Source organism: Polyodon spathula, chromosome 10 (assembly GCF_017654505.1).
Source record: "Polyodon spathula isolate WHYD16114869_AA chromosome 10, ASM1765450v1, whole genome shotgun sequence".
Taxonomy (NCBI): domain Eukaryota; kingdom Metazoa; phylum Chordata; class Actinopteri; order Acipenseriformes; family Polyodontidae; genus Polyodon; species Polyodon spathula.
The window spans coordinates 20,882,293-20,902,629 of NC_054543.1; the positions used below are offsets into that span (position 1 = coordinate 20,882,293).

General features: G+C 42.1%; 1 protein-coding gene across 1 annotated transcript in view; it reads right to left on the bottom strand.

Annotated features, from left to right (window-relative positions):
- LOC121321921 (PDZ domain-containing protein 8-like) overlaps positions 1-20,337 on the bottom strand; it is a 139,901-nt gene that overhangs the window by 107,958 nt on the left and 11,606 nt on the right. The gene's annotated exons all lie outside the window — the stretch shown is intronic.

Here is a 20,337-nt window from a genome sequence, read left to right on the forward strand (position 1 = left end):
GGAGGAATAAAAATAAATACAATGACTTCCTGGATTTCAGTAACTTTTCAAGGTATGTGTCTGAGAGGTATGGATATTGTGCAGAAGTGTCTTTTTGTGCTTTTCCGTAGCGTTTACAAACTGTTAAAAATACATTATTTTAAGTGATAAAGTCGGGGAGACTGGGTATAAAAGATATTATTTGTATTTATTTATTTATTTATTTATTTATGCAATCTTCCTGTTCATTTAATTGCTCTTCATCCAAATCGGCATGTCTACTGCTTTGAGATTTTTTGCAGGTAATTGGTCACTCGGTTTCATTGTTACAGCTGTACATCTGTAACTGTAATAGTAAGATGGCCACCGTCTGATACTTTAAAGGCAGCGCAGTGATTTAGAATACGTGACAAAGCTCCAACTGTCCGTATCCATCCAATATACGGACAGCTGGAACTTTGCTCGACCAATCACATTGCACTGCTTCACGAACCCTGGGGCCGGTTGTACTAACGAGATCACTGGAGCTGGACCATGAAAAGGCATTGTACTAAGTGGATCAGGATCACGCTCCACTGATCCGAAATCCTGATCCGATCTTGGAGCTGTGCAGCCATAACTATGGAAACTGACCAATGAGAAGTGACTATGGGTGGCGCAGAGATAGAACATTCTGAATGCCAGAAAATTAAGTGCATTTAATTTAAACAACATAAACCAGAAGCAACTACTGTACCTCCTGACCTCCCCCCTTCTTCGGTGCCAGCAGCTCTCCTTGGTGGGGCTTCGAAGAAGCTGCAGTGGGAGCAGGTCTCCTGACCTCCTCCACGATCTCCGGCAGCGAAACTGCTGCAGTGGGAGCAGGTCGAGTGACCTCCCCCACGATCTCCGGCAGCGAAACTGCTGCTGGGGTTGGTGGTCTCCAGACCTCCTCCCCCTTCTTCGTAGCCGGCAGTTCCCCTTTGTGGGGTTCCGGCCACAGTACCTCCTGTTGCGATGCGGAGCAACAGGCAGCCCCAGGCGATGTGGTGCGAAGGGCAACCCCAGGCAATGCGGTGCGAAGGGCAACCCCAGGCGATGCAGTGCGACGGGCAACCCCAGGCGATGCCAGGCAGGCATCCTTGGGCGAAGCGTGGCAGGCATCCTTGGGCGAAGCGAGGCAGGCATCCTTGGGCGAAGCGAGGCAGGCATCCTTGGGCGAAGCGAGGCAGGCATCCTTGGGCGAAGCGAGGCAGACATCCTTGGGCGAAGCGAGGCAGGCATCGCGAAGCGAGGCAGGGAGTCAGGACAAGCTGATGTGCTGGCCCTCTTCGTAGCCGCTGCGGTCGGGCCATTTTTCCCCGTGCTCCCCTCAGCAGACTATATAGTAACTGCTGAGGAATACCAGCATCAAGTCCTGGTACTCTTTCTTGTACAGGGAGAGGCAGCTCCTGCTCCTCTCCCCCTGATGGTGATGGAGGCAGAGGCAGCGCCTGCTCCTCTCCTCGTAAGGGTGGGGGAAGTGATACCAGCAGGCATTCACCCTCTGCTGGTGGGGGAAGTGATACCAGCAGGCATTCACCCTCGGCTGGTTGGGGAAGTGATACCAGGAGGCATTCACCCTCTGCTGGTGGACGGGGACCCAGCAGGCATTCACCCTCTGCTGGTGGACGGGGACCCAGCAGGCATTCACCCTCTGCTGGTGGATGGGGACCCAGCAGGCATTCACCCTCTGCTGGTGGATGGGGACCCAGCAGGCATTCACCCTCTGCTGGTGGATGGGGACTCAGCAGGCATTCACCTTCTGCTGGTGGAGGAGGCAGAGGCAGCTCCTGCTGCTGTGCACCTGCCGGTGGAGGTGGCAGAGGCAGCTCCTGCTGCTCTGCGCCTGCCGGTGGAGGTGGCGGAGGCATATAGTCTCCTGGTGGTGGAGGTGGTGTGTAATCTCTTGGCGACGGAGGTGAGAGCAGCGCGTGGTCTACCCTTGTTACAGGGGATATGTGCGGCTCTCCCTCACTTGCAGGGGAGTGGTGCGGCTCTCCCTCACGGTGGACACTCTGTGGTCCTCTTCCCCTTTCCCCTTCTCTGCCTCCTCCTCACCTTCCTCTCCTGTGCAAGTTCCTCCTCTCCCTCTTGGTAGGGGCAGCGGAAGGGACAGTTGGCAAACAGATGGTCCTGGTCGCAGAGGAGGCACCCCGGCAAGGGCTTGTTACATCGCTGGAGATGTCTGGCCCTTAGGCGGCACTCCTCCCTGTCCCTCACCTCTTTATCCTCCTTCCATCCCATTTTTTTGTTGTTGTTTTTGTGTGTTTTATTTTTGTATTATTTTTTTTTTTTTACACACACAACACCTCTCCTGGTCTGAAGCTTGGGGGCGCTGTTAAATCCCACGCAGGACACCACGTGTCACGGAGACGGCCGAAGTGGGCGGCGTCAGAACCAGGAAGGAATGAAATACACAGACAGATGATGTGAAATAATGATGGCGCTTTCTTGCGCCGGTTTATTGTAAATAAAAGGTTTAAACACAAAACAGAAACACGGCACTCTACGCCAAAATAAGAGAGACAAACAAAAATGGACTATACTTAACAAAACGGTGCACGGACAGACACACTGACAAACACGGTGAGTTTCTAAATAAGCAAGTATCGTGCTGGTTCCACCAGCACGCAATAGCAATTGTTGTAAATAGTTTATCATCCTCTCTCTCCCGTTCCCCACTCACCGAACCCCGAGTGGGTGAAAACATGCTGTTTTTATGCAGCTGTACCAAGACTCGACTGCTAATCAATCATTCAATTGGAGTCTCGGTACAACTGCACATGAATTAATAAAGTGCAATTCCCCGTGCTCACATATTATTACTTTTTACTTGCACGTGAAGTGCTGTGCAATCTTCGTCACAGGTACATATTGTATTTGTGTGCACTTCGTCACAGGTACATATTGTATTTGTGTGCTTCTGGGCCGCATTCATTTAGCCTACACTGTAAGGTTCAAGCTCAGTGGTTTTAAAAGTCTCATCAGAAACCCCTGCGAGGAAACAGCTAGCATTTTCTCATGGTTCATATAACTGCATACAAATAGATTTGTTGATAAATTAACCTATTTATTTTTAAATTAAGACATGATACACATCCAGCTCAAGTGGATCTAGAAGGTTCCTCAACAGGTCCCAATTATTCTTTGCTGTAAAGTCCTTCAAACTTGCTCTGAAATGCCAACATTTTGTGTCTAGGAAACAAAAACATGGAAAAAAAATAGGTAAAAAGTAATCAATGCAGGATTCTTTTTTTTTTTTTTTTTTTTTTTTTTACCACTTTCATACACTTTCTCATGCAGCGACAGCTTTTCTCCATCCCACACTGCTTACGTACCATCAACCACAAATGGAGGAAAACACTACAGAGAAATGAACCACACAGAATACTGAATACTTAAATGGGCAAACAATGTCCACCCACAGTCCTATATTTTTTTTTTTTTTTTTACATATTATACATTAAAATACCGCTGCACTTACAGTATGAGATGGCTTCCTCATATACCTCACTTGCTGTAAGACAACAGTAAACAACAACACCCATTCAGCTTCTAAATATGAACACAATGTATTACTTTTTTGCACAACTTTTAACCATGCTTAAACATGTTTCTCAATAGTGCTGTGCTCAATACTTGAATCATTTTCACTTCCCTTCCCACTTAATCCATAGTGGCCGATTGGGAAAAAGTTGGGTGATGGAACGGAATAAAAAACTCTGATGTCCATCTACATCTTTGACTTTAACTAGACCCCAGCTCACCCCTCACCCTTTGGTCCAAGAGAGTGGAAACCTTGGATTTGTTCATTTCACATGCACCCCCGTGGTTTAATACAAACTGTCTGTTCGTCCGAAACACTATCATGAAATACATGTTAAAAGCAGCTGCTCATATTTCTGTGATCAGTATGTACAACACTTACAACAGTCTATACTGGTATTTTCTATTAAAAAGTTGTACTTGAATAGAAATGTATAGAAACAAGATGTAGAAAAGTCATTTTAGTAGGTTATAGATTATGATCAGTACACTGAACAAATCACTCATTCTAAGCACATCCGCTCCCATCTGCTAATGCTATAAAACATATGAAAGCATTTACAAACTGCAATGACTTGGAAAAAAACCTGAGAAGTTTATCATTTACCAGTTTCCACTGCTTGACATTACAACAAGCTATAAAACAATGGATGAGAGCGCTTTGTGTGGGTGTGGGTGTGGACAAAAACAAGGAAGTTATAAACATGGAAGGAAAAGCATACACAATAATGAAAGTGATTTAGTCACAGGGATTTGTTGCTCAACAGCTGATTAAAAAGGTCCACTTATAAAAGTTTACCGCAGTATTTTTGCAGTTTCATTTATCTTCTAACATGGTATTTGGGAAAGGGTTACAGACAAGTACACTGAAAGGACAGAAAACATTTTTGGCGATTCAAATTCAGACCCAAATTTTTTATTTATATCCGATGCAGAACTATTAACCTGGATTAACGTCAGCAAAAAACTAAAGCTACAATGCAGGCCTGCAGCCAGCCCCCCAAAAAACGCAAAGTTCTCGTGTAGTATACTAGTTTATTATAGCCTGTTACTAGAATACATATTACTATGGATAAGGCCCTTGTACATTGAATTCAAAAATACAGATGTGCTACTGCAATACTATGTTTTGCTTCTGTTTGAGCTGAATTAATCACCGTGTATAGATAATAAGATCTTGTGTATCAGGCTTAAAAGTATAACTTGAATAAAATTGCTAATTTTATTTTTTTTAATAGAAAGCTCACCCTGGTAGAAATCTTGACAAGATCCTACACCATCCTGTAGGATCCCCATAGGATCCTGTTCAGAAAAAGGATCCTGCTCAAAATCCAGTTCAGGAACAGAATCCTAGTGAAAATCCTGTTCCGAAATGGGATCCTGCTCTAAATCCTGTTCAGGAACGGGATCCTGGACACAATCCTGTCCACAATCCATTGTCATTAAAGCTAAAGATCTTGATCAGGAATTTGAGTATGTTAGGAAATATCAGGAGTCAACTAGAAATAGATTTGTCAGGTTTGTGAACAAAATAAACAATACAAAATAAAAAAAATTTAAAAAAAGTTGAGGATCAAGGTAAAGGAATTAAAAACTAAAAGTCACATGACATTTTTATTTATATGCTTAGCCCTTATCCAGAGCCAATGTATCCATTGAAATGTACTACTGCATTTTTTGCAAAACAGCATTTAGACCCTCCCACAACAGTTAAGGTTTCTTTGAGCTTTAGCTTGGCCCATAGTAATGTAAAACATGACCTTCATAAAGTTTTAAACTAAAGACCATCATCTCTAGCTTGGGAATACATACAGTATAAGAAATACAACAAGTGAAGCAGATATACTGTATACAAACAACAGTATATACAGTGCCCTCTGGAATTATACCCTTTATAGACTATAATGTGTTTTTTTTTTTTTTTTTTTTGTCAAAATAAATGCAAGTGTATTTGTTTTGCATAAATTAATGGAAAGATTACTATTTTCAGACATTCGGTATTGGACAATATATTGATTCTTCAAAGGAACTATTTTTAGTCATGCTGATAGGTTTTTAATACTGATGAAACATAACCATCAACACCACCATCATCACTAGGTACCAAGACAATTCTGCTCTGTATCTGTGAACATTTTATAAACCTGTAATCCCTGGTTTTCTTCACAGCAGTGAACTGATATCCAAGAAAAATAACTGCAAAACCATTATTCCCATCTTTAATAAAATACTCCACCCGACTGACCTTGTGCGATGGCCAGTCTCTTCACAATTTGCTCAGACATACTACAAGTACCATGGAACAAGCTCTTAAGATGTGCCAGCATAGACTCAAAAACAAAGCCAAAATGAAGAATTAAGGGTCCATGTACTAGCATTTGCTCAGATAAATATCCAGAACAATCCCATTGTCGACATGAAAAGGACAATTAAAGGCAGCTTCCAAGGAGTGCAACAATGACTTGACATGTTTTCCACCTGGATGGTAGGTGGAAACCGGAAGGTGACCATGTTAGGAGGAGCGTGTAGTTGCAAGTACCCGGAACGACTCTATTGCAATCAGCTGCGGGACAGCTCTCTATTGGAGAAACCATGGCAACGGGTTGATTGCAGGGAGCAGGTTGTGGGTACAAAGGGGAAGCAGCTACGTCAGTATGCTGCCTTGCCCTGAGAAATGTATCTACCAGATGGAGCAGGTTTTGTTTGTTTTGTTACGTGTTATCTTGTGTGTTTCATGTCTTTATAGAGGAGGAGTAAGGAACCGGGGACTGCAGCCACGGAGCCAGCCCACTTTACCAGAGCACCACCTTCACCTCACGACACCAGCCCCAGCACAACCTCCCCATATACCATTGCTGGTAGAGGGGTGGTTCTCTTTTGTTACATTATTAAAAATATGGACGTTTTGGGAGAAATAACTGTTTGGACAATCATTCTATTCATCATACCACTCGCACCTGTCACAAGGATCCTGTTCAAGATTTCAACCAGGGTCAGTTGCAAACCTCAATTTACTGTAACAAAATTGGATAAGCAATACAATCCAGAAGGAACGAAAATACAAAAATGTCTTCACTTTAAGTACACTGATGATACGAGTTATTAAAAATAAATAAATAAATCAATAAAGTTCAAACCAAAACGTGAAATGAGTTTGGTGGGCTCAAATTATACCCACAATGGATATTAACAAATCCACCATTAAAGTCAAGCCAGTGGAAAGTACTGTAATAAGCAGCTTAAGTAATATGTTGTATTTTGCTGGCACAAGGTACAAAGTATTTCCACTGCTGAATCAGGAGGTTATTTGGCAAAGCAATCAATTGGGTTAAACTGCTTAAAGAGGAAGGAGCGGGGTTCCGATAAATAGTGTTATATATTCCCACATGTTGCTACAACTGTTTAAATAACGTACCTGTAATTTTTCTTCTCACTGTTAACACCCTGACAACTTTTTACACTTATAACTTTTAAAGCCGATCTATTGCACTGGGGTTTAAGATCTGTTCTCTAGTTTAAATCACTGCAGGATGAACGATTTAAAAAACATAACTGCAAGTGCTCTGGCTGTTCTGTTCCATACCACATCGTAGATAGTTATTGCTGTGTTTGTTACCTGTTTGACAATGTGCGCAATAATCCTATCAGTGCACTACAGCGGCCATTTTGAAACAGACTTTAAAAAGTTCAGTGTAAAAATTTGTCAAGATGTTAACCATGAAAATAAAAATGTCAGGTATGTTATTTAAACAGTTGAAGCATGTTGTGGGGATGTGTAACACTATATTTTTCAGGAACCCCACTACTTTAAGTAATTTCACAATTAATTAAACAAAAACCTATTTGAATCAGGAATCAGTCAAAGAATTGAGTGAAATGATCAGCTGCGCTTGGAGAGCCCGAGGCTTAAGAGGGGCACTAGGCCCAAGCTGTTTTTTTTTTTTTTTTTTTTTGTTCGCGTCGCCGATTAAATCGGCGTAGAGGCCATGCCGCGAGCCCACGTGGTCTCCTTACAGCATCAGAACAGCTCTCAGCACGGTATCTGGCAACTACACGAAGCCTCGTGCAATGAAAAAGAGAGTAATGGCCGCTTACCAATCTCTCTCGAAACCAGCTCTAGCTCTCTAAACCTTTCTTTTTTTCAGGTGTGACAGAGACTGAATGATTCTTGGTGTCAGATCTCCTTCCCGACCTGCGAGGGTGCCGAGTAAAGGGAACAGAGTACCCAGAAGGTTAATGGTGTCGCATCCGCAGATTGGAGGAGCGGATGCACTTGTTAACCAAGGCGTCATGGTTGACGGTATGTTAAGGTAATGTAGTTAGGTGATCTGTTCTTTTGAGAATGGTTAAATTGTATAACCAAAAGGAGAACCTGTGTTGAGAACCATGAGTATTTTGTTAATAATATTGTTTCAGGGCTTGAATTTCAGTATGGGATCGTGGGACTTGCGCATTTTCCAGTTGCTCCAGCATATCCGCAACTTTCAGTGCGGGAAAATCCTGCAGAGATATTTTAAGACACCAAGCTACTGTAATTTTCACCCAAATTAGAATGCCTGAAACGCTATAGCAAACTCTAAGGAAGTAGATGTCAGTGACGAATAAACTATGAGCCACATTCTGAGTAGCCTGGTTAAAATAAAAAGTGCTGGATATTTTCAGTGCCCCGAGACTACTCTTTTGTACGTGATTCTCGGACACTATCTTTAAGCATTATAGAAACGATACACTGCAGTAAGTAAAGAATTTTGAAAAAAAAGACGATATTAAGTCTATCTAGGTGTAGTTTTGCAAGCGGTGACTTTTGCTTTAACTCTTAAAAAGCCATTAATTTTGGGGCACCAGCACACCGAAGGTTACGCACATATTACTCAGGCACCAGTAAAAGCCACCTACCTGGTCATAAAAGAGTTAAAAAAAAAGAAAAAGCACTGTTTTAACCCTTTGAGGAAACGCCATTCGAAATAAGTGCGGCACAGTCGAGTAGCCAGGTTGAATCAAACGGTGCACAACAAATAACAAATGTTGAGTAATATAATATCTATATATATATATATATATGAGCATTTAAAACACTATAAGAAATGGGCGACCTATGACTTTAGATGATATAGAATACTCATTTTGTTAGGCAAAACGAGACTCAGTACTATATCTCCAGCCAAGCCCCACCCCTTGTTCGAGGCGATCCTACTCATTATTTTATTACTATAAAATATCAAAAAACTCTGTAAATTTATGTGATATTCTTTGACCGCTGGATACTGAAGCAGCTACCTCCTTTGTTATGTCCGTGTTATCTCTGTGATGCATGGGTATCAGATATGGCCTTTTTTTTCCCCCCAACTTCATTCGGCTCCTATCGGTCTCACTCGACCATTGAAAGGTTTTCTCTGCTTTTTCTGGAGAAAAAACGACTAGAGACCTGTGCTTTACGTCTTTTTCATGATGTTGGACTGGGTCCGACATTGGACTGGAAAGGGAAAATTGTAATGTCGGACCAAGTCCAACACAGAACCGCAAAGGGTTTTTCTTTTGCTCCATGCAAAAACTTTACGCCAGGCAATGGAGAGTGCTCTGTCTCACAGTGATGAACAGCTGTTAAATCTCCTGAAAGCAGCTTATTTTAAAGCAACACCAGTGTGAATGATGATGCAGTAAAGTGCTCCTTGACTTACGACTCATGACACTTACGACTCTTTTGTACTATTACCCTACTTCGATGTTACGATATCGATAAGGCACTTACAACACGGCATGATGTGGAGCCATGCGTCATGTGTGCATGCTCTGTGTCCGAACCGCAGTATCTGCCACTTAGCGTTTGTTTTCTTTATGCGTGTAACTGTTTTTTGGGGGGGATTTTCTAGAATTTTTTTGCCCTGATAAGAGCAACGAACTCAAAACGAAACCTAAGCTGTGAACTTTGTCACACGATGAGGGGCTTAACCGCAAGCCCAGAGTCTGTATTTTAAACAAGTAGGTGCTTGAGTATTATGCACATAACCACCAGGGTGCCGGTGCCCCGAAATCAACTGTGAAGAGTTAAATATTTGCATGTGTACAATATAACGGGTCATTTTTGTAAAAATATATTATCTGGCCAAAGGGCCAGGAACATAACCCCAATTTATAACATTGTTCATAGGAGAAATTAATGTGCTTCGACACAACGCAACTTTCAGGAACCAATTGTGTCGTACGTGCGAGGACTGCCTGTATAGGTTTTTTATATGCAAAAATGTATTTTTTTTTTTGCCATTCATCCCTAAAATTTTGGAATCCCTCCCATTGGCTGCAGTATAGAGGGGAAATCCCCACAGCACAAAAAAATGAAATTCAAGCCGTGTTTGTTGTTATTGAGACACCTAACCCTATCCGGAGCTGTTGCCAGCACTAAACTCGGATCAACAACGCTGCACTTTGTTTGCACTAAAGTACTGTATTTACCATAAGCACTAGAGCACACACTGTGGACTGATGTTTGTGTATGCGCTATGTGTGGGTGAATTGAAACGGGACTGTTATTATTTCAGGGCCAACCCGCGGATTACAAATAAGCAATACACACCGCTGTATTGCTTCATTAACATTGTTATCATTTACTGTTGTTTGCCATTAGGCTACTGAATATAAACATTAAATCACCATTGCACCTGGGTTGTTATTGTCTGTCTGATTATTGATCACCTGCATCTCCACACTGTTAACCACTTTGCCACACAGGGCTATGAAAAATTCTTTGACGTTTTTTTCTCTTGCAATATGTATTAACTCAACAGTACTTGCACAACTCAATGTACCTCATTTGCTTTGCTGTCTTCAACAATGACATCCTTATGGTCATGGCCATATCCTTATGGGGTTTTTGTGTGTTTAGACATGTTTTTACATTTCGCCAAAATTTGCAAATCTGTTTTAAATTCCACAAGGTTTTAAGTACTTAGAACAAATCAATGCAAGATACAAGTCAGGAAGGAGAGACTTTGCCCAACTGCACTGATAACATTTTATTTTTTATTTTTATGTAGGTAACTGTATTCTATTTATTTTTTCACAGGCAAAGGGCAGGGTTTGAAATATGGGGGGGCTGAGCCCGCCCATAAGAGACGAGATCCCCCCCTTCGAGTTAAAAATCATAACCTAGGGAGGTCTCCATATTGCATCTCATTCAATTGAGCTTGATGAGCCAGTATATACAGTGGTTTGTCCCAATAATCATTACCAATAATGTCACATTTTGTTGAATTACAAATAATCTTTTTACAGTTTTTCAAACAAACTTTTTTTTTATTCAAAGCAGTGGTTAAACTGAACACTGTTATATGAGGAGGAGGTTAAATGTCAGCAAAACTTGCAAAGAAAATGTACAAAATGAAATTTACTGGTTGCATAAGTATTCAGCCCCTTCAGTCAGTACTTGGTAGAAGCACCTTTTGAAATAATTACTGCTATCTCAGTCTTTTTGGATAGGTCTCTACTAGCTTTGCACAGTAGGATGGTGATATTTTTGCCCATTCTTCGCAGGCAAATTGCTCCAGTTCTGAAGTTTGTTGGGGATCGTCAATCTTCAAGTTTCACCATACATTTTTGATTGAATTCAAGTCAGGACTTTGACTGGGCCACTCAAGAACATTAATTCTCTTCTTATTTAACCACTCCAGTGTGGCTTTGGCCTTCTGCTTCGGGTTGTTGCCCTGCTGAAATGTGAATTTCCTCTCCAGTTTTCCTCAAGGGTTTGCCTGTACTTTGCACCATCCATTCTCCCCTCTAGCCTGACAAGCTTCCCAGTTCCTGCTGAAGAGAAGCATCCCCATAACACGATGCTATCGCCACCATGCTTGACAGTTGGGATGGTGTTGGCTGGGTGATGTGCAGTGTTGGGTTTGTGCCAGACGTAACGCTTGGAATTTAAACCGAAAACTTCAATTTTTGTCTTGTCTGACAACAAAACCTTTTTCCACATGTCTGCAGTATCATCTACATGCGTTTTCGCAAACTCCATAGGTGCTTTAAGATTAAACTTTTTGAGTAATGGCTTCTTTCTTGCCACCCATCCATACAGGCTAGCTTTGTGTAGGAATCGGCTTATTGTTGATGTGTGAACATAACCAACATCTCAGACACAGAACTTTGCAGATCTCTCAAGTTCACACAGAAAATACTTTTCTTGACTTAGTGGAGTTTGAAGGGGGCACAATCGCAGAGGCAGTATAGACATCTTTAAAAGAATGTCTTCAAAAATCAGGTTTGGATGATTTATAAAAAAGGCATGATTAGTATTGCCACAGATGGGGCATCGGTAATGATGGGCAAAGAACAGCTTGATTACTCGACTAAAGAAAGATTTCCCTTGGTTAAAACTGGTTCATTGCCTAGCACACCGACTCGAGCTTGCGGTACGAGACTCCCTTAAAGTGGTTACAGGTTGCAACTACTTCAAATTTTTTTTTAAATTAAATTGTTCACATTCAGACACTGTTCAGAGGCTTTGTTGTGTATTTGGCTACCATGAAAGATGTTCTTCGTGAGGGTGGAAATTCCAAAAGTTGAACAGTGCCGTTCAGAAGGAATGTTCAAGGGAGTTGCTTTAAAAGGAAACAGCAGAAAAGATCAATTGACTACAATTCTACCAGACATTAATTGATAATCTAACCAAATGCCTCCCTGATTCAGAACTTGTCAATCTGCTGAAACCACTGGATACACATTTCTGGCCAAAATACATTTTTTATATGGCAAAAACGAAATAATAATAATTCTGTCAAAAAATACTTGTACAGCCTACTTGGGATGCTGTGGTGGAATTTCCTGCCTGAAAGTTGTATGATGAAGATGCCTCTGTAAATTCAAAACCTTGCTACTTCTGCGGAATGTGAATGTGGATTTTCAGCCCTAAACAACACGGACACAAAGTCATGCAACTGACTTAAGAGTACAAAGCCTGACTGTGCTGCTCCTTGTGGATATTAATGGTCCTCCACTAGAGAGTTCTGATCTGGTTTTCATGAAGGATCTCACAAAAGGAATCAAGACAGCAGCAACGGAAGATAGACATTCAACCCCTGTGATGTTATACCATAAAAGGACTGAAGATGTCGCCATTACAAGATTTGCACGCAAGTGATACAGGCAGGAAGTAGTGGAGGGTGAAGTCTCTACGGCAACGTGAGGCAGTGAAAGTTGCTGTTAATTTGGCTGGGTGCTTTATAAATCCTGTTGTAGTTTATACACGTTTCTTTTACTACTACTACACAACAAGTGTATATCTAAATATATATGTGTGCATACATATATTTATCAATTTTCTTATTTATAAATACTCTGGTGCTTTCAGTTTGGTCTACTGCCAAGACTGCTGTGGCCACTGACTGTGTATGAGGTTTCCTTGACAACAGTTGAGAAGCTGGAAGCTTTAATCAGTTCATACATTAGGAAATGGTTGGGAGTTCCATGCTGCCTCACCAGAGTGGAACTTTATGGTAAAGGAATACTGCAGCTACCAATCTCTGCTCTAACCAAGGCGTTTAAGTGCGCCAAAGTCCAACTGGAAATGACATTAGTAGATTCACGTGACACATGCGTAAGGAAGGCAGCACCTGTGTTGAAAACTAGAAGAAAATGGGCGGCAAAGAAAGCTGTGGAAGATGCTAAGGCTGTCCGTCGAATCGGTGATATCATGGGGCAAGCTCAGCATGGAAGAGGGGATCTTGGTCTCAGTGTAGGTCCTTCTACATGGCACAAAACAACTCCAGCTCAACAGAGGAAGCTGGTAGTCAATGAGGTGCAAAAGCAGGAGGAGAGGATGAGGTATGTAAAGGCCATTTCCCAGGCCAAGCAGGCTGAATGGATGTGAACAACGCAAGATTGGCCGGCAAGACCCATGGACAATGGAACAGAGCAGGATCAGTTTCCTCATCCGATCAACATATGATGTTCTCCCATCACCACAGAACTTAAACCTCTAGGTGGGTGAGGATCCATCATGTCCTTTGCATTCATCACTTGCAACATTAAGGCACATTTTGACAGGATGTAAGGTGGGTCTTAGCCAAGGGCGGTTTACTTGGCGCCATGACCAGGTGCTGCAATGTTTGGCCTTGGCATTGGAAGACAAGCGTAATCTGACCAATAAGCTGCCACCAGTTCCATCAAAGCATTACACACAAAAGACAATATTCAGGAGAGCAACCACCAAGAAAAGGTGTTAAAAACTAGGACAACATAAAGCTGCTAAAGCCGTTGCGTGTGCTGATGCACTGGGGAGGCAAAATTAGCTGATCCCTGGAGCCAGCATTACACTTCAGCCATCAAAACACCAGGCAGAAGGATATCTACATCATCAGATGGAAAGAAACACAAATGGATGGAGATGCAGATGGATCACATTAGTTTACTGTAAAGCTACGTCTTAGTTGGTGCTTACCTTGGCGAGAGCCGACTTCAAATCAGCATGAAGTTTTAACATCTATTTATTGGAAATCAAAAATTATAATTAAGATCCAATATAAATAATACAACTACAAGGAGATATAATGTATGTATTATTATTATTATTATTATTATTATTATTAGTTTATTTATTGGACCGGCCCCCCAAGAGGCAAAGTGTAATTTTGAATGCTGGGAATGGGACGAAGTCAACGAACTGAGTAACCATTTCCAGTGTTTTTATGGTGTTTATTGGATATACATCAATTTCATTTTGTTTGTATAGGTGGTGTTTTATTGTTTTTTTTTTTTTAAATCAGTTGAAACCGAAAATCAGAAGCCTTATTTAAACATTCAAACCACAAAATGTTCTATACATTAATATCAGCTTTCTGTCAGTTTTTAATTTAAATTGTACAACTTATTTAGATTTAATGTACTGCACTTTCTGTTGGGGGGGGGGGGGGGGGGGGGGGGGGGGGGGGGGAGATAGGGGGGGGGGGGGGGCGTTCTAGTTTTAGTTTTTACAGTAGCTGGAACGTGTTTCCTCATCAGAAACTATTTTAAAATGCTGCCAAACATCTCAGGCACTTTGAGGAAACATGCTGGTTAAAGAGCTGTAATTTAAAAAATCCTGAGCTGCAGTTCTGCTCAGACTTGATTTGCCACTTACAACTGACCGCGGCGATAATATGGGTACCAAGAAAATAACACATAACAAAGCTGAATATCTCTGACACAGTATTGTACTCCTTCAACATTGTGTCTAATTGTACAACACATTGGTATGAGTCATGCAATAACACTGTATTGAGCTTAGTCATCACGTGTGTAATAATGGTATGTTCTGTTCCCTTTGCTGCACAAATGCAATTCGGTTTTAAAAAACCAAACTAATCATAATGAACTTGTTTCTCTAATATGAAAAAGCATTAAGCACATGTTTATGTTTTTTGGAACTCATAAAAGTAAATACAATTTTACCAAAATCACGACCAAAGACTGATGCTGCTGTACATAGTACTGGGACAAACATTCAAACAAAACACTGCTTGAAATGCAATCTGGTGCAAAAATGACCAATCCTGAATATCTGTTTTTTTAAAAAGAAATAAAAATAATAAAAGAAAGAATTAAAAACATGTGACAGCCATGGTAGTCCCAGCACTAACGCTGCACAGAAGTGCACTATAATCCAGGATCTGAGGTAATTACAGTAGTTGTTTCCTGACTGTAAACAGGATACTCATGTATAGTGTAGTCCTATAGAACATTCTTAGAAAGAAAATTACAACAGGGAAGAAAGACAAAACACAGCTGCCACAGTCAGCAATCCATATTTGCTTTATTGTCCAGGCTCCATTAAAAGTACAGCAAGTACAACCGACTCATAGCATGACTTACAACTCACATTGCTTGCCTTATAATTACATTTCAGATACTGTATAGGTACAAGAACTAACAGCACTTTCAAAAACCATTAGGTCTGATAGACTTTAATTAATGTTGAAAAATGTACTATTAAACAAGGATAGAAATCTACACACATCCAAAAATAGTATTTCCACTGGCAAAGCACTTTGAAGAAAACAAATACCAAACACCTAAAATGACAACACTTTGACCACCCAAGACTTTTGTCCTTGCGGATAATGCTTATTTCATGTTATGCAGGAATAAAACCTTTTACGTCATCAAGGACATTACAAAAACAACAGCTGTATAACTACTAGGGCTGGGAAGATGGATCGAAGCATTGAATCGGTCCAATAACCACTGATGGATCAAAACAAAATGAATATGTTTAGGATAAAATTAAATGATATAAATCTGTACTCCAGTTCCCCACCTTTGCTTTCTATTTCTTTCAAAACCCAGCCCTCCACACACATATACACACAAACATTTTCTAGAATCAACCCAGGAACTCTGTCAAAAGCGTGAACAGAACAAACCCAGTGAAATAACAGTATAGCTGCTACAGGATTAAAGCGTTCTCGGTTGCCGGACGATGTTTGGAAGGTTTTTTTTTTCTAAAGAACAAAATGGAAAGGTAAAATGCGACATTTGTGAAACTTTGCTGAGCTTCTCCGGCAATACCTCAAACCTGCGGAGCCATTTAGTGAGGCTCCATCCAACAAAATATGACAATGTGAGTACTAAAAAACAAAAGGAACTACATACAGTGGCATCGGATTTTGTAAAGAAAATCGAGCCAAAAAGTGTCTGAGCAAAAGAAACAACAGACCTGGTAGTGGATGTTGATACATTGTGGAGGGATCTGCATTTAAAAGTCTGATAGCGAATCTTGCTCCAGGCTAGGCAATTCCCTGACGAAACATTTGCAGAGCAATGCCTTTACTTACTCATGTAAACAATCATACTGGGACACTTTTTAATGGCGTGGCAAGTGCGTGCTGTGCAAGGGCTGTTGGCAAATGTGCCTCGCCCCTGTGTGTGTTGTATGTTGCACGTTTGTGTTAATGTTGGGGTATTGTTGTTGGTACAAGGGATATAATGTGGGTAATGAACACAGGTGTTTAAAATGTATGTTTGTATTCAGGCACGAGGATCACACCACGTGCATACTAAAGTAGGTATTTAGTATAGAAGCACAGGAAGGACTAACACAATTCACATGCAGGTGTACCAAGATTCCAATTGAACGATTGATTAGCAATCGAGTCTTGGTACAGCTGCTTAAAAGAGGTACCTTTTCACTCACTCAGAACTCATGGAGAACAGGTGTGGAGGTGAAAATAAAGAGTAAGAAAGTAAATATAGCAACTTCTCCAGGTGTTGGAAGCACCAGCACTGTACTTGTTTTGTGTTTAGCATTCGTCCACCCTGTTTGTTAGGGCCTGCTCATTTTGTTTGTCTGTTTTGGCCAACTCGCCGTTTTCTTTTACAAAGTGTTTTTTTGTCCTTTTAAACTTTTTATTTGCAATAAACACACTGAGCGCCGCAGTGTCTCAGTTTCACCTGCCAGTAGTGCCTGTCTGCACGTGTACTCCTTTCTGGCCTGACATCACCCTACAGCCAGCCTGTTCACACATGGTATTAGCAGTGGGATAAAACACTAGGAGTCAGACCAAGAAAGTACAGTGCGGTTTTGTTTTGTTTTTTGAAAAGTGCTTTTTTGGTGAAAAAAAAAAGGGGGGGCTGGGATTACAAATATTTTTGGAAAATAAAAAAAATTAATAAAATTTAAAAAAATGGGAAAAAGCAGCTGGGAAGCAGCAGCAACAGCAGAGCAAAGGGGGAAAGGAGGAAGCAGGGCTGTTGTGTTTCGTCTGTGGCAAAATCTGTCATACCACCATGCACTACTACATCCATGTGGATCTTCAGGCATTGTCCCAAAAGATGGGATGGGGGGAAGACACGGAGGAGTGGTTCCGCTGGAAGGTTAGGAAGCCAGGACACGACCAGCTGCTTTCGCCATTTTGCCCCCTCTGCGAGGGTAAACATTACTTTGCCTCCTGTCCCTTCCGCAGTTATGAGGAAGAGGAGGATGAGGATCCCAGTCATCCTACAGCTGAGTGGGAGGAGCCAGAACATCCTCCGTCTGAGTGGGAGGAGCCTGGGCATCCAGCGCCTAGAAGGGGGAGCATAGGCATCCACAGCGCAAGAGGGGGAAGGCAGAGCATCCACAGCCCCAGTCTCCACCAGCAGAGGGAGAATGCCTGCTGATTTCGCCTCCACTGCTGGGGGAGGCTACCCGTTGCTCACACCTTCGCCGCCAGGAGAGCTGGTTGTCTGTTTTGGCCAATGTGCTGTTTTCTTTTACAAAGTGTTTTTTTGTCTGTTTAAACGTTTTATTTGCAATAAACGCACTAAGCGCCGCAGCGTGCCAGAACTGGCTGTCTCCCTACAGCCAGCCTGTTCAAAAGGTCACAATATAAACCTACACATTCAGAACAGTTTGGAGGATGTTCGAGCCGTACACACATTAATGGCAACAGCAAGAACATTGCACATTTTTTTTAAAGCAAGCTGTCAATGAGTGCTTTAAATAGAAAGCAAACAGAAAAGGCGTCACTAAAATTAACACAGGATGTGCAAACAAGATGGAACACGTCTGCTTGAGTTGAAGTGGCAGAATTTTTACAGTTTTGTCAAAACCTGACTTGACAAAAAAGTCTGATACCGCTACTTCAGAACTACTGAGCAGTAGAAGCTAATGACCAAGGTACCCCCTCTACTTCAGCCATTTGAATTAGCTACAGTACTGTTAAGAGTGGAGCTAGTTCCAGGTACCCAGTTGCAACAGGGATAAAATAGACTGAGCCGTTCCCATTGAAGCTTGTAAAGGGGACACAACACCTGCTTTGCTAAGTCCAAATGCACAGTTTGCGAGAAAAACTACTGTGTAATTTATCACAGTGATTTCATTTACATCAACTGAATGACCCAGGTGATGAAGATATGCCAATGCTTTTTACATCATTCCTTGATCCCAGATTCTGCAATTTGGATTTCCTATCAGAACAAGAAAAAGCCACTATAGTTGAAGCAATGCTTTCCAGACTAGTTAGGTTGACGGACAGCAGTCCCGCTAATGACATGAACTGTGCCACTACAACTACAAGTGACTTGCCATTTAAAAAGAAAACAAAGACAGAACAAGCATTTGCATTGTTATTTTGTGAACAAAAGCAACCAGAGAGGACCTCCAAGGAAAGCCTAATCAGACAAGAAGTGATGACATATACCTCTGAAACGAAGATCCACTGTTGTGGTGGAAAAATAACCAGACATGCTTTCCAAAACTAGCCACCTTGGCAATGAACAGGTTAAATATCCCAGCAACATCGTTCCCAAGTGAGCGGGTGTTCAGCAAGGCCGGGATGCCAGTTAACAAACGCTGTTCTTCTTTGAAACCGGAGAATGTGGATGACATCATTTTTCTCAACAAAAACTAAAAGTAAATCGTTCTGGACCATGGACTTTATAAAATAAGTTGGAATTGTGAATAGTTAAATTAGTTTAAGTTGAATTGGTTAGTGTTCCCATTTGGATTTTGTTGCAAAGGATTTTTTTCTAACCGGCTGCTGTCAGTCAAGACATTGTAGGAAAGAAACATTTTAATCATTTTAACTATTTGAGAATGAGAAAAATGCATGGTGCTGCATGGGGATCTTGCAATGTGCACATAACGATAAGTTATGGATGTAACCCTGTTTCCTTGAAAGAGAAGATGACCACTAAATTGAATACTTTTGGGATATGCCTGCTTGTCAGCATTTTATATCAAAGCTGACAATAGGCCCCTCCGCGGAGTGATGTCCTCGCCCCCCCCTCTCCAAGGTAATAAATAGTCACTGTGAGGAGATCTCAGCCTCTTCTGTATTGAACCTGCGAATGCGAGTGATGCGACTTCACAAGGTTGGCGGCCATCTTCTCTTTCAGGGAACCAGGATTACATCTGTAACCCATTATTCCCTTTCAATTCGAAGATGACCGCCTAAACTGAATACTTTTGGGAAAGTATACCAGAGCCATCATGTGGGAGAATGAGCAGACATCTCGCTATCACCATCTAGTGTTGGTGGTGTGAGCGTGCAACCTGAAGGACCCTAGCGCCTATTAAAGGCATAGAGAGATCTACGACAATAAGTCGGTAGAACCTGGTAAACATACGTGGGGTAGTCCAGCTATACATATATTGGTCAACGAGGCACATCTGAAGAGGGCCCATGACATAGCCACACTCCTGGTTGAGTGCGCGACCAACCTCCCAGGTGGGGGTAGGCCAGCATTTGTATACGCAGTCGAAACTGTGTCCACAATCCAAGCTGGTGAGAAAAAAACGGGTTGCCAGAATATTAGCACCCAGGAATACCGAGTCGATAGGAACGTGGCAAGCAGATATGGCTGCTAGATACACTTTCAACACAGGGGGAGATTTACCCGCCTCTAGTAGATCTTGCTGAAACTGCGGAAAAGCATATAAAGGCGCTTTGGGCATTTCGTGCGCTAGGGTATCGATGCTTAGTGGACCTCCACAGCTGCAGAGGGAGAACCACATGGGGCAATGCCGTGGCAAAGAGGGTGACCTGGGCTTCCCCAAAACGTTCCCAAATGCGCTGCACCATCTGAGGGTGCAGTCGCCATTCTGATGGATGAGGACCCTCCCTGGAGAAAAGATCTGCCGCCCAGTTCACCACTCCCGGGAGAGGTACAGCCCAGAGGGACAGTAGGTGCCTCTGTGCCCAGATCACTAACACCAGGGACTGAAGCCCACCCTGGTGATTCACGTACGCAAATACTGACAAGTTGTCCGTGCAGACAAGGAAAAAATGTCGCAGTGCGAGGTGCACTGCTCACAGTTGGATGCGTCTGTCGTCACCACTTGACGGT